This window comes from Phalacrocorax carbo, chromosome 1 (assembly GCF_963921805.1).
Source record: "Phalacrocorax carbo chromosome 1, bPhaCar2.1, whole genome shotgun sequence".
Lineage (NCBI taxonomy): Eukaryota > Metazoa > Chordata > Aves > Suliformes > Phalacrocoracidae > Phalacrocorax > Phalacrocorax carbo.
Window position 1 is genome coordinate 27,399,567 of NC_087513.1, and position 12,002 is coordinate 27,411,568.

Here is a 12,002-nt window from a genome sequence, read left to right on the forward strand (position 1 = left end):
TGGCATCAGTGTCCTGGAGCTGGTTTAACTACCTGCATCCCCAACACAACTGCTGCATTTCAGAGATACAGCATACCTAATTGTGCCGATAGAACAAACATTCCCATCAAAACACAACTCTTCATTTTAGAGGTCCCACAACATTACCTTTCAGGATTCATCCCCAAATCAGCAACAAGGCATCCATAAGATCACATAATATTTGCTTAAATAAACCAAAACTCCATGAAGCTTCAGAAAAGCATCAATTTTGAGCATTCCTGTGGTTTTACTAGACAGTGGATACTTCCCCCAGTCTGACCAGTCCAGGAAAAGCTAGTCTCCTGGCCCTTTGTCACAGCTGTACAGTGAGTAGTGTGGATGGATATTTGCACCTTGCTGCTTGATGGAGCAGTCCTACAGTACAGACGATTTTGTACCATGCCTAGAAAGTGAAGTTATCAGAGGCAAACAGTACACCAATACTTTGCTGCCACTAGATGGCAAAAAGCGCACACAGAAAGCAGCAACACGTTTCTGAGAGGACAACTACTCGTCTCTTCACTCAGGGGAGTTCGTTCCTTCTCTGGGCAGCCCAGGCAGAAGGGCAGCAAGGCAGCACAAAAGCCCTGTCCAAGCATGCACTGTGCCTTTGGAAAAGCTGCATTAGGTCCTAATGCTGCCTAATTATCCACCTTCTTCTGCATTGAATTATGTTGTAAAGCTCACTACCAAAAAAAAAAAACAACGTTGCAGCTGGACCCCCCACTGGGGTCATGGGGCAGCTTTGAGGAGAAGGCTCAATACAGTTCATGACTCTGGCTCCAAGAGACTGTGAAGCTCTGGAGCTCTGGGAAGAGTGCAAAAGAAGGGGGCAGGGAGAAATCCTTAGCCACTTGGAAAATCTACTCTGCAAGACTCCTTGTTGTCTTGTGGAGTGATTATGGGACACACACACAATGTGGATAGAGTTAACTAACACAAAATCACCCCACCCACCCTAGGCCTGGGGACAGACTGCACTGTGGCAGCTACCTGGGAAAACACTGGCACCAAACACTAACTACCACAGTGATGGTATTATAAGATTTCTTTCCCAAACATACTGAGGAACAAATTCCCCAGCCTATCTCCCCCATCCATATGGCACCATCTCCTTTGAACACTAGGCTCGGCAGTGATTCCTACTGCTATTGCATCTCTGTGAACACAAAATGAGCTGTCCTTGGGGGCTGAGTGGCTGCAAGGCTCACAAGTTACATAGCAGCGAGGACATCCCAGCAGGTGTGCTACAAAGGACCATGTTACTGCTTTTCATCTGGCACAGTACTACAGACAGAGCATATTAATCCTCTTTTTGCACCTACTAACCTTCTTCACAACAAAATGCCCTTTCCATACTTCTTGGGTTTAATAGCCTTTACAACACCTTGCAAAGCACAATGACATGAGAAAAAGCATATTGAAGAGGCCCCATGCTAGGGCAATTACAGGCGTGTCAAAGGAAAGGCAGCTTACATGAATCTAGCTGCTGATGAATACATTTTTGTCCTCCACAGCACTCAAGGACTAAATCGCACCTTCCTTGTGCTAACCCCTGTACCAACACAAAAGCTCAGTCCTGAGCTTCCCACTGTGCAGCTGAGGAGGAGGAATTGCTAAGACAGGAGCTGCTGGAGGTGGCAGGCCCTTGTAGCACCCCTTCACAAACACCAACTGTATCATAACCCTTGACTATCAATTAGGGAACTGTTCTAGTCTCTCGCTATTTTCTCCACTCGTAGCTGTACTAATCCACTTACAGTTAGACTTGTTCAGCGTGACATATTTTCACATGCTGCTGCATTTTCATACTTTGGCAACTTCTGTATCCTACTGTGCATTTGAACACCCAGGAGTAGAGAGGGTTGGTCATGTTCCAGGTCCAGCCAAGCATGAGGGCCCAGGTGGTGTTCTCCTCAATCCTGCTGGTGAGGACAAGTCAATAACTGGCTGCAGAACTGGTGTGTTGGTGAGAGTGTTTTGGGTTCTGTGACTGTGGGACCCTGTTTGCAGATCAGCTTGAGAGAGATGAGATACGCCTCACTAAGAAGGGCAAAGCTATGTTCGCCAATAGGATGGCTGGCCTCATAAAGAAGACTTTCAACTTAGAATGATGAGGGAGGGAAAGAGTAAACAGCAGTCCTGTGGGGGAGTGACAGAAAAGATCACTAAGCAAAGGGCATGGGTGATATGACAGGAGGAGACTACAAAACCAACAAAATGAGGCTTAAGCCAGAACACCTCCAGTACGTGCATGTAAGCAAGGAAGTGCCTACAAGGCACCATTATGGAGAAATCTCCTAAAAACCCTCCAGGAAATCAACATGCTGGGGTGTCTCTCTGAAGTGCCTGTATGCTAATGCATGCAGTCTGGAGAATGAACATGGTGAGTTAGAGATCTGGGTGCTGTTGCAGGGCTATGATCTCGTTGGGATCACAGAGAGATGGTGGGATGGCTCCCAGGGCTGGAGTGTTACAATGGAGGGATGCAGGTTCTTTAGGAACCTTTAGGGTGGGTAGGCAAGGAGGAACAGCTTGCCCTTTATGGGAGGAAGCAGCTGGAGTGCATGGAGCTCTGTCTGGGGATGGATGAGGAGCCAACTTAGATCTTACAGGTTAGGATTAAAGAGAGAACTGGTAAAGGTGACATTATAATGGCTGTCTGCTATAGGCTACCTGACAAGGAAGAACAAGCAAATCAGCCCTTCTACAGGCACATAGGAGCAGCTTCACATTCGAAGGCCCTGGTCCTTATGGGGGTCTTCAACGACCCTGATATCTGTTGGACAGACAACACAGCAACCTGTGGAGTGCACTGATGATAACTTTCTCCTCCAAGTAATAGAGGAGCCAACAAGGAAAGGAGCTCTGCTGGACCTCATACTCACTAACAACAAGGGGCTCACTGAGGATGTGAAAATCAAAGGCAGCTTTGGCTGCAGTGACCATGAGATGGTGGACTTCAGGATCCTGAAGGTACAGAGGAGAATGAAAAGCAAGCTCACAACCCTGGATGTCAGGAGCGCAGACTTTGGCCTCTTCAAAGATCTGCTTGGAAAAGTCAGATGAGATAAGGCCCTGGAGTGAAGAGGGACACAATAAAACTGGTTAATATTCAAGGATGACTTCCACCAAGCTCAAGAGAGTTCCATCCCAACCAGCAGGAAGTCAGGTAAAAATGCCAGGAGGCCTGTATGGATGGCTTGAACAAGGAGCTCCTTCTTCAAAGACAAAAAGGAAGCATACAGAGGGTGGAAGCAAGGACAGGTAACCTGGGAGGAATATGGAAACATTGACTGATCATCCAGGAATGAAGTGAGGAAAGCTAAAGCCCAAATGGAATTGCATTAGGCCAGGGATGTCAAAGACAACAAGAAGGACTTCTTTAAGCACATAGATGACAAAAGGAAGACCAGAGAAAATGTGGACCTGTTGCTCAACAAGACGCAGGACCTGGTTACACAGGTCATGGAAAAAGCAGAAGTACTGAATGCCTTCTTTGTCTCCAACTTTACTAGCAAGGCCAGCCTTCAGAACTCTCAGGTCCCAGAGACCAGGGGGAAATCTGGAGCAAGGAAGATATAGTCTTGGTGGAAGAGGAACAGGTCAGGAAATACTTAAGCAATGTGGACATACGTAAGTCCATGGGCCCTGATGGGATGCCCTCATGAGTGCAACAGGAGTTGGCTGATGAAATTTTGAAGCCACTCTTGATAATCTTTGATTGATCATGGCAACTGACAGACATGCCCAAGGACTGGAGGAAAAAAAGATCACTCCTATCTTCAAGAAAGGCAAGAAGGAGGATCCATGGAACTACAGGCTGATTAGCCTCACCTCCATCCCTGGGAAGGTGATGGAGCAGCTAATCCTGGAAACCATTTCTAGGCACATGAAAGACAACAAATTCATCAGGAGTAGTCAGAATGGCTTCAACAAGGGGAAGTCATGTTTGACCAACTTGATAAACTTCTACAATGAAAAGACTGGCCTGGTAGACAAAGGGAGATCAGTGGATATTGTCTACCTGGACTTCAGTAATGTCTTTTACACTGTCACCAATAAGATCCTCATAGACAAGGAGTTTATGAGTACATGGGCCGGATGAGCAGACAGCAGGATGGACTGAAAACTGACTGAACAGCCAGGACTAGAGTGTGGTGATCAGCAGTGCAACATCTAGTTGGAGGCCAGTGACTAGTGGTGTACCCAGGGGTTAATACTGGGTCCAGTCCTGTTCAAAATCTTCATTAATGATCTGAACGGACCTGGATGATCTGGACAGATCTGGATGATGGGGCAGAGGGATTCCAGAGCGATTTCATTTTGGATGACATTTGGAAAAAAAACACCGTCCCCAATTGATTTGTGGCATGGGAATGCTGGCTTTTCTCAGCAATTCCTGCTGCACCAAGCATGCTGAAGATGAAGCGAGCCTTGTCTGCACTGTTTACGTGAGAGTATGTGAAAAAGGCCGGTTGTTCCTTGCTTCATTGTTTCCTTGATTAATTTGCTGTGTAGGTTAAGCAGGCTTCTGAGCAGAGCTACGAAGGAATTAAGCGTGTATGAGAAGAGAGAGATGGAGTCCCAGCTCAGTTTACAGGGAGAAATGAAGAACAGCTGCTCTGAACTAGTCAATGAAACTGGCAGATTGAGAACAAAGGTGAGCCCTAGTTTGTTTGGGCTTCTCTTGGGGATTTTCTTTTGGTTGTCCAGGTTTCTTCTTTCTTCTGAGACCTGTATAACCTTTTTCCTATCTGTTTTTGGTATAGTCAATCACCTGTTCTCTTCCTGATGTTCCTTCTGTTGTTGCAGTAGTAGTAGATGATGATAAACGCTGTTGTAGTTGTCTTCATGGGGAACAATGAATGTGCAGAGTGGTATCTGCAAAGGCACATCTGCAAGGGCGATCCGAGAGCTGTAGCAAGGCTGGCAGGGTCCCTGACCTCACGGGCCAGGGAACAGTCCCACAGGCCCTCAGCAAGAAGAGCAGAACAGGTCCAGTGACAGTAAGCGGGCCCAACCAAGAGTGCAAATCACCAGGCCAGTCCATGGGGACGCGCAGGTCTGCAATCCAACCAGGACATTACGTCCATGGGTGAGGGTCAGGGCTGAGAGCAGGGAGGCCCAGCACAGGCTGGGCTGCAGCTCGAGGCTGTGGCAGCATCTCCTCGGTCTGACAGATGAACTCCTCCTCAGGAAGAGAAGGAAGTAACACGACCGTATCTCAGAACTACTAGGGCCAGTACTCTTTAATTCCCTCATAATGACTTGGATGCAGGATCTGAAGGAATACTAATTAAGTTTTCTCACGACACAAAATTGGGAGGAGCTGTTGGTACTCTTGAGGGCAGAGAGGCCCTGGAGAGGGATCTGGACAGACTAGAGAGCTGGGCAATCACCAACTGTATGAAGTTTAACAAGGGCAGGTGGTGGATTTTGTACCTGGGGCATGGCAATGCTGGGTGTATATACAGACTGGGGAACGGGAGGCTGGAGAACAGGTCCACGGAGAGGGATGTGGGGATTCTGGTCAATGGGAAGCTGAACATGACCCAACAGTGTGCCCTGGCAGCCAAGAGGGCCAACCTTGTCCTGAGGTGCATCGAGCCCTGCATTGCAGCTGGTCGAGGGAGGTGATTGTCCTGCTCTACTCTGCGGTGGTGCAGCCTCACTTCAAGTACTGTGTGCAGTTTTGGGCACCACAGTACATTAAGGATATAAAACTACTACAGTGCATCCAGAGGAGGGCCACAAAGTTGGTGAAGGGTTTAGAGAGGAGACTGTATGAGGAGTGGCTAAAGTCACTTGGTTTGTTCAGCCTGCAGAAGAGGAGGCTCAGAGGAGACCTCATTGTGGTCTACAGCTTCCTCACAAGGGCAGGAGGAGGAGCAGGCGCTGATCTCTTCTCTTTGGTGATCAATGATGGGACCCGAGGGAATGGCAGGAAGATGTGCCAGGGCAGTGTTGCATTAATGGTAGGAGTCTGAGGAGTGGCTAGGGAGAGACTCTACTGTTGAGTCATGAGGTTCAGACAGGACCCCCTTGCTTCCCAAAATCCTTCTCCGAGAGAAGTCTAGGTGCGGCTAAGTCCAGTCTTAGTCTCAGACCTGGTCAATGGTTTATTTTCTAAGGGTTGTAGAAGTAACCACTCCTCAGAGTACTTGTTGTTAGTAACTAATTTGGCAGATGCCCAGGCCGTTTGCATTCAATGAGAATGATCACGGCTAGACTAATAAATAGTACACTTTATTAAAGCAACAGATACACAGGTTATTTGGATTACCGGTGATAAGATTGCTGGTTACAACACACACACAAATACTAAGAAAATGACTAACACTACTAGGCTACAAGTATGCTAAACAAATATGAAGTGACTCTAATATGAAGCAAAGCAACTATAATACGTTAGAGATTTAAAGTGACTCTATAGAGGTTTCCAATCTTACCCAAAGGTGTCCCAATGGGGGGGAAGAGAGGCTCAGCCCATCAACTGGTCCCACAAGTCAAGTGGTACGCAATGGTATCTTCCCTAACACCCTCTTTCTCTTCACGCATTTTATACTATTTTTTATCTTTCAGATGGAGCTTGAATGACTCTAGTCATACATACCTTTATTATGATTGGTGTAAAATTTCCTCGCTTTATTTTTAAAGGCATAGACCAGAAGAAATTCACAGCGCATGCCCAGTGAGGGGTGGTCGCACCTTAGAGGCGGGTAACTTTTGGAATGGAGGGGTGTTTTGGTATTATAATGATATTATAATGAGAAAAGTTCACCAAAGGACAGCATTTTGTCAAAAGTATGATGGACTGTTGGCCCAGGGTGGCAAAGATGCAGCGTACCAGCTCCATGGTACCTCAAGTTCCCATTTACCACAGAGCCTGGCCACGATGCCTCCACACCACTCCACCATCAAGAGTCAAGTTCTCCTGGCATTGATGACATCTATGGTTACTAGGGAACTTCCATGGAAAGGATTCCTCACATAGCAGCTGCACTTCACCCTGACAGCTTCTTCATTGCTGTACCTTTTCTAAAAACATAAGTTTAATTTCTAGAGTCACCTCCAGTGATTATTCCACAGGGAAGTTTAAGTTCTTCACCCAGAGGGTGGTGGAGAACTGGAACAGGCGCCCCAGGGAGGTAGTCATGCCACAAAGCCTGACAATATTCAAGAAGCACTTGGACAACACCCTCAAGAAACGTGGTGTAACTTTTGGGTTGTCCTGTGCAGGGACAGGAGTTGGACTTGATGATCTATGCAGATCCCTTCCAACTCAGGACATTCTATGATTCTATGAATGGTATGAAGTTGGTTTGCCCAAGATCACCCCTTGAGCCCTGTCTTAGGCACCAGATGAGCAAGAGGCAGTTGAGGTTTTGCTTTTCTAAATGGTGTCGTTGATTCCGAGGGCACAATCCGGTCAGGTGATGCAGGAATAGGTTCTGTAATTTATTACTCACTAGTAGCTGACACAGCCCATATTTCTCTTGTCATGGGGAGCCAGGAGTAGAGCTCCTGGAAGTGCTTTTGAGATTGCTCTGGCTGTTCATTACTATGTAACTTTTTATCTACTCTTCTGCTCACCAAGATTAGTTTCCAAGTCAGAGCTCTCTATTGCTCACTTCAGCTCAGTTCACAGCCGCATCTTCAGCCTGTCCTGGAGGCAAGGCAAATGGCCAGCATGCATCTGTGTCCTTTTCTTCTGGCACTGGCTAGGCTTGAAGCACAACTGTGTTAAGGTCTGGTGTGGACTAGAGTTGAGGTATGGCTAAACATCAGTTCCCAGGATCCTCTGTATGTTACAGCAATACTTCTTGTGGTCCAGGCAGAAGGCAGTGGGTGAGCTTCTCGTAGCCATGAAACACTGGCAAATCCCACAGGTTTTGATCCCATGGGGAGCTGACCGATTGGTGGCCCACAAAGGGAAAAGACGTTAAGAAATTTCTCCAGCCCGCACCAGAGCGGTCAAAGGGAAGTTCAGCTTTTGGTACTTTCTAGCATCTCTCCACAGAGAAAGCAGGTGCAGAACATCTTGGCCTTCACTTTGTGTTCTCATTGTGATCGACTGGGACATGACCTCTTTTCAGCTTTGTTCCTAACGTGCTCTGTGCTGCTGCCTTGTCAGTGAGAGGGAAAAGTTCTTGGCTGGTGGAGCAGCAGCAGAACAGCAATTCAGTGTTGGCATGTGGCGCAACAGGAGCTGAGAGCAGTTACAATAGGGTGGGGGGTGAGTAGTCCTGTTCAAATTCTTCATTAATGATCTGGCAGAGGGTACCCTCAGCAAGCTTGCTGATGACACAAAACTGGGAGGAGCGGCTGATATGCAGAGGGTTGTGCTGCCATCCAGAGGGACCTCAACAGACTGGGGAAATGGCTGACGGGACCATCACACACTTCAGCAAGGGACAGTGCAATGTCCCACACCTGAGGAGGATCAACCCCAGGCACCAACACCTGCTGGGGCCACCCCCCTGGAAAGCAGCTTTGCAGGAAAGGACCAAGAGGTCCTTTTCCTGGTGGACACCAAGTTACCCATGAGCCAGCAGTGTCTCCTTGCAGCAAAGAAAGGAGATGGTACCCTGGGCTGCCTTAGACAGGGTATTGCCAGCATGGCAAGTCAAGGGAGGTGACACTTCCACTCTACTCAGCAATGGTGTGGGGAGTATCGTGTCCAGTTCTGGGCTCCTCAGTACAAGACAGACAGGGACATGCTGCAGAAAGTCCAACAAAGGACTAACTAATTTGATTAGGGGACTGAAGCACCTCACAAGAGGAAAGGCTGAGAGAGCTGGAATGTTCAGCCTGGAAAAGAGAAAGCTGAAGGGCAATCTCATCAATGTATATAAATACCTGAAGGGAGGGTCCAGAGCTCTTTTCAGTGGTGCACAGTGACAGGACAAGAGGCAAGGGGCACAAACTGAAACACAGGAGCTTCCCTCGGAACATCAGGAAACACATTTTTACTCTAAGCGTGACAGAGCACTCGCACAGGTTGCCCAGGAAGGTTGCGGACTCTCCATGCTTGGAGACATTCACAAGCCAGCTGCACAGAGTCCTCGACAACGGGCTCGAGGTGACCCTGCTCGAGCAGTGCACTCGGACCAGGGGACCTTAGCCGTTCAGTGATTCTGTGCGTGAGGGTGAGCAGCAGCCACCAGCACAGCGAGATGGGGCCCTTGAGTTTCGTCACACTGCAGGAAGTTCAGGCCGCCTTTTTGTTGGAGGAGAGCACATCGCCCTGGAGTTCCAGCACAGCAGGCTTAGAGCAGTCAGCGGGCATCTCTTGAGCACTCCCGTGGGCCCGGACCACCCAAGCTGGGCTCTGATCCTACCTCAAGCCTCACTTCAGGGATCACCGAATCACAGAATCACAGGTTGGAAGGGACCTCAGGGATCATCTAGTCCAACCTTTCTAGGAAGAGGGACGAGATGGCCCAGCACCCTGCCCTGGGATGCGTTTCCTCAGGCACCCTGGCCAAGCACTGAGGGACAAACCATGTGCAGGTGAGGCAAGAGCTGCCCCAGCACCTGCTGCAGCCTTTCGCCAGGCGGGAGCAGCCCGGGACCCTCCCCGGGGCACCTGTCGCGCAGGCAGAGCCCCTCCCCGCAGCGCCCCTTGCAGCCCTCACAAGCCCCGCGGGGCCGCCCTCACACCCGCACACCAGGCCTCCGCAGCCACGCACCCGCCTCCGCACAGCCCGCGCGCCGGCGCCACCCGCGCTCTGTGACGCCCCCTTGTGACGCCCCCGTGACCGCGCGCCGCCTCCGTTGCGCCGGGAGCCGGCGCTCAGTGCTGTCGCCGCCGTTGTGGGAGCGGCAGCACGTCCCGGCCTCGGAGCGTTGGTGCGTCCCTGCCCCCGCCTCAGGGGCTCCCGCCGCGGCCACTGCTCGGGGCGAGCTCGTCTGCCTGGTGCCTCTCCTCGGCCTCGCCCTCGGCCTCGCCCTCAGCCTCGGCATCTGCCTTGGCCTCGGCCTCATCCTTTCCCTCATCCTTGCCCTTGCCTTGGGCCCAGCAGAGTCCGCCAGGTGCCTCCTGCTGCTGCTTGCTCCCAGCAGAGCAGTGCCCGTGCCACAGCATGTACCGCAGCGTGCGCCGCAGCATGCAGAGGGTCATGGGGCTCTTCAGCAAGAAGCGGCGGCAGCAGTCACCCTCCGGCAGCGCTTCTGGGCAGCCGTGCGCTACCGCCACCGGTGCCTACGAGCTCCGGGACGAGGACGCGGGCAGGCTGCACCGCGCGGCTGCCTGCGGCGACCTGGCCGGGCTGAGGTGGTGGCACAGGTGGCTGAAGAGAGTCGGCATGGACAAGCGAGATGAGGAGAAGCGGTGAGGGGCTATGGGCTGCTGGCGGACACCTTGGCTGCTTCTGGCGGCTGTTGCTGCGGGAGGTCCTGAGCCAAGCTCCGCTAGTCCTCAGCAGCCCTCTCTCAAGCACAAGGAGTGTGTTACGCCACAGAGTCTGCTAATCAGCATGACGTGACCAAGCCCCTGGCAACTTTCGGGTGCCAGGCTGAAGCATCTGCCCTTCAGGCTTTGGGTAGCATCACGTTCAAGCGAATCACTGACAAGTGAGATTTGCCCTGTCACCTGGGACAGTGGGCTCTAGAGCTCTTCATTGCTTGGAGCTGCCAGGTCGGCTCGAGTGCTGATGGAAGTGTGTGCCGTTAACCTGCCGCTTTGCTGCGGTCCCACTGCAAAGTTGTTCTGCAGCTGCTCAGGCATCACCAGTCCTCTTCTGCCCAGTGGGTGATCAGGGCAGGATTGCAGCAGCAGCAAGCGGGAGGAGCAGAGTCTGGGCAGCGTCCCCAGGGCTGGGTGGACACACAGCTTGGGTTCTTTCATTGTCTGTCTATGTTAAGCTCATATGCTTAATTTTTAGGACACCTCCGCACCTCCCTTGTGCGAACAGCCATGTGGATGATGTTAGATTTCTAGTACAAGAGAACTGCCAGCTGAACCCTGCTGACAATTTCAAGAGATCGCCGCCGATGAAGGTATGTGGAATGCGTTATGCTTTTGTAAGTGGGGCTTATCGACTGTGCATAAACTGAGAGGTGTCTGCCAAGGTTCTTTACACAGAGCTGTGTAGAAACGTCTGTTGTAATCGGCACAGAGTAGGCACACGTTAGCTAGTCTTTGAAGACGCTCTTCTTTCCCAGCGTTCAGAAGCTGGATTAATTGTGACAGAATGAAACGTAAGTGTTGGAACTCTTTTCTTTTTTTGTGTGTTGTGGCCAGGCAGTACAGTGCCAGCAAGAAGAATGTGTGGCTCTTCTGCTAGAGCATGGTGCCGACCCAAATCTGGCAGGCGTTGACGGCAACACTGCCCTTCACCTGGCTGTCCTATCGCCTAATACAACTGTAGTGGGGCTGTTACTTGAGCATCACACCAATATCGATGCTCAGAACCAGGAAACCTTGGCATTCGGGTAACGCAGCTCTTTCAGAAGGGTGCAGCACTTGTCTGTGTTTTTCTAAGTGGGATTATTTATCCTTTCAGGAGGGATATACCGCCTTCAATCTTGCTGCCTCCAAACAGCATGAGGAGATGGTAGAGTTTTATCAAAAAAAGGGAGCTGATGGGCATGCTCAAGATCAGTGCAAAAGGTGAGATGTCTGTCAAAAAGGCACATAGGTCTCCTTAGTCGTCTGGAAGTGTGAGTGATGAGAGGCATGAGAATGAGCTTTGAAAAAGAAGAGGAGGCCACATAGAAGGAGCTCCCTGTGTGACTTGTAAAAGCAGCTCCGCACTTGGCTGATCTCATACCTCAACTGCTAACGTACTTTCCACGCTGAGGACTGCAAGAAAACACTCTGTATGTCCCCTTGCCACACAGACACAGACACAGACAGAGAGACAGAGACACAGGCACAGGCACAGACTCAGGCCCGGCAGGAAACTTGCCATTAGCTCAGCAGCACCGCTGCTCTGCAGGAGAGGCTTTTTTAAGTGGAGGCTTAGTTGGTGCGT